Here is a 3,416-nt window from a genome sequence, read left to right as displayed (position 1 = left end):
AAGGAGAGGAAGTGTTGCTTTCAATTATTAGTTGCAGGTATTTGTTTTCTGCCCTTTTTGCTCTTTTTTATTATTACTGTGACTGTTTCCTAGTGGATGGATATGGTCCTTTTGTGTCCTGCCTGCCCTACATGCTGTGGAATCAGCTCTTCTCCAGTCCCCAGTCTTCTTCCCCAAATGTGTGCTGTGCACATGGCTCCCTACGCCTCATTGATGGTGGCTGGTTATAAATTCATGTTCTCAATCCCTACTCAGGGTAGCTGCAGTTGGATGCCATCCCAGTGCCTCTCAGCTGTCCCTGGTCCACTGGAAAGTGGAATCTGCCGGTCCGTGCCGCGCGGTCCTGCGGGGAGAGCTCAGTCCAGAGCAGCTCGGAGCTGCACGAAGTGGAGCTCATTAGCAGGACGTGGTGGTGTCTGGTGACACGGTGGTCCAAGAAGGCCTCATTAGGCACAAAATGTTTGCTGTGGCTCTCTGAGATTTCCTGGTAACTTAAGGAATTCAGGCACAGTTACGTTGGGGAGGGGGGGCACGGGAGGGATGGGGGGCAAAGATGCTCTCCCTGAAGGCTGTCTCCCATCTGTGTCCTTTGGAGGAACAGACCCTGGATGAAGCCTTTTGGCTCCTCTTACCTAGCCTGGGATCCTTGGTACCAAGATGCAGATGGGACTGGCAAGGCCTGGCAAGCACGCTGTCCCCTGGCTGGCTGCTAAGTGGTGTTAAGTGATGAATGTTAAACTTAACAAGAGGACTTAACAGATTTACGTAAGGATTTTACTGCCTGCCAGGTATAAATGATGGAACGGCTTTGATCTTTAGGGGGATCAGCACTGGAAGTGATTTAGCCTGAAGTTAATAAAACTGCTTTAGACTGTACTCTGTGGTCCCGCAGGCTGAGGGAGCCCTAGTGGTCACTTGACTGCTCCAAGTAAAAATTGTTCACATTTATGAGGGAGATCAAATCCCACTGGCATTAACTGTGTTTCCAGCTGAATAATAAATGGTATCTCCAAGAGTCCTGCAAGTCCTTCCCTGTGTGTGCTGGAGGTGTGCTGGAACCACCAAGCTCTTACCCACAGGTGCAAAAATTGGGCTTTTTTCATTCTCTCTCCATAACCTCTAAACCACGTCTGATCCCTTTGTCAGTTTGTAGCATATCACAAGATGGTGTTGTTGCCATCAAGTGGGACTCTGGGTGTGTTTTTATCTTTGGAATTTGCTGGCCTGCAGTGACAACTAAATGCCATACAGATAAAATTTCCTTGGCTTCATGGTGGGCTTTGCCATCAATGACGTCTGGAAAGGGGACATGGCATTTCAGTTTTTATGAGTGGCCCTGTAATGTCTTTCTCCATCACAATGCATTCTAAGAAAGTTCCTCATGAAAGAGAAAATTCTAATCTAATATTTAACGGAAAATAATTTCTGCCTCTCAGGAATCTCAGCCAGCCCTGCAATGTAATCATGGGTATTTCCAATGGGCATTTCCAAGATGTTCCAGGATGAAATGGTGGGATGGGCAGGGTGCTTGGATGCTGCTGCAAACAGGATTTGTGCAGCCTGTGCCAGTGCAGGTGAAGAAGTGGCTCTTTTGTAATGAGGGGAGAAGTTGATGGGATCTCCTGGCATCCCTGTATCAGCCCAGCTCATTAGGTTTACACATGAGGTCAAATTCCATCAGCTAATTGTGTTTGCTGCTATGAAGCAACCAGGCCTTCCCTGCATGCCAGGGGGTCACACTGTCTGCTGGAGTCACCAGGCTCTCCCTCCATGGACACACATGGCTGGAAGTCACCCTGCCTCTGCTGTAGGGTTTTCTAGTCCTCCTGCCATTTCCTAGAAACTCTTTAACAACTATCAGAATGCCTTCTGTCTGCTTGGTAACAAAGCAAGTAGCCTTTGAGAGACCTCTCTAGAAATCAGTGATTGGCAGCTACTGAAATTGAATTAGTAGTGACTCAACACTGGTAGGAAAAAAAAATACTTTTTTGCTTGTTTTGTTTTGTTTTGTTTTTCAGCCCCATGCACTGTTAGTGATGAAACAATTCGATGAGACCTTCATCTTGGGAAGAGCTGGGCTGTTCCAGGCAGACCACGAGGAAATCCTGAATTACAGAGGTACAGTCAGGCTGGGATGGGATTTGCTCCGTGGCAGAGCCAGCTGGAAACTGCCAGCAACGGGGAGGAAGTTGCATGAAAATCTCGTTACTGGTACCTTGTTGTATAATTGCCTCTTGCAGAGTTTGGGTTTTTTCCTGAATTACAGTCCCTGCAGGAGGCAGGTTACGTACTCAGACAGAGCACTGGCTGGGCAGCCTGGTATTTCCTGCATTCTTCCTTCCAGGGATCCTCTAATAGCCCTGCAGCCCAGCTTTGTCCTGCTATTGTGTCTCGCTGCCAGGATGGGCTGTGTCTGAGATTGTCATGGGATTTCTGCAGACAGCTTCTGCGGGGATTTTCAGAGCCCCCCAGTACGCTCCTCCCACTCCCCATAGCGACTGCTAAACCCCCCGGGGGCCGAGGGTCACCTCTCACTTTACATGGGATAAATTGATAATGACACGATGAAATCAGTCATGATGAAATGGCTCCATTTTGATTACAAGGAGAGGAGATTTGGGATCCCCGTTTCTGTTCGGGTGCCTCAGGAGCTGTCCTTACAGCACAGTGGTGCTTTGGCCAAGGTTTCCAGCAGCCTTCTGAAGCATGAACTCAATGCTAGACTCAGCAAGCTGTTTGTAGAGGTTTTTCTGTGCATTTCCAGAGTTCTTCGTGTTGCATCGTGCAGCAGCCTGGTGTTCTCTGGAGCTGGGTTTTTGTGGGGCTGCAACTGTTAGAGAATGAGGGGATTGAAACATGTCCTGAGTGATCTGGCATGGCTGGGATTCCTTCCTCATCCACCCCTCAGTTTCGGTGAAGCAGTAATTTGGGAAGCATCCCTAGATTTGTAGTAATTTGTTTGTGTGGCTCCTAATCTCTGTCTTGTACTACCTCATCTGACTAAGAACTAGTTTCCAGGTTTTTTTACTCCTTTGGAAAAGATGCCATTTTTCCCTGGAAGTCTGGGGAAACCAGGCACATTGTACCCTGGGACTCATTGAAGCCCAGCCCCCGCTCTCTGTTTCTGCTGCCCAGCGTCTTGCCCAGGCTGGTGCCCAGGGAGGTGTTGGAGCCCTAAGGTACTCAGGCACAATGGGTGTCTGCTGATTTACACCACTGAAGGACTGGGCCCAGGCCAGACAGAGAGCAGAGAACCCTCCAACAGGGTCTCTTTAAAAAGAAACCACAGGCAGGTATTTCAGCCCACTTAGCTGAGCATTCAATTATGGCTTTTGCTACAGAGTAAAACCAGTTTTTCCAAAGGACACCGGTAGCAGCCTCTTAAAAAAGGAGTCGTGGCCCCTCCCCAGTGACCT

The 3,416-nt window shown here is 48.7% G+C and overlaps 1 long non-coding RNA gene across 2 annotated transcripts in view; it reads left to right on the top strand.

The window, feature by feature from the left end:
• Positions 1 to 1,417: 1,417 nt before the first annotated feature.
• Positions 1,418 to 3,416, top strand: part of LOC139798102 (uncharacterized) — a 16,315-nt gene continuing 14,316 nt past the window's right edge. The window contains exon 1 of one of the 2 annotated variants that reach the window (XR_011726728.1): positions 1,418 to 2,118. This is a non-coding gene — a long non-coding RNA (uncharacterized lncRNA). The remainder of the gene's footprint in view (positions 2,119 to 3,416) is intronic. The other variant, XR_011726729.1, reaches the window with a different exon arrangement.

Source organism: Heliangelus exortis, chromosome 7 (assembly GCF_036169615.1).
Source record: "Heliangelus exortis chromosome 7, bHelExo1.hap1, whole genome shotgun sequence".
Lineage (NCBI taxonomy): Eukaryota > Metazoa > Chordata > Aves > Apodiformes > Trochilidae > Heliangelus > Heliangelus exortis.
This window is presented reverse-complemented; position numbering and strand designations above follow the sequence as displayed.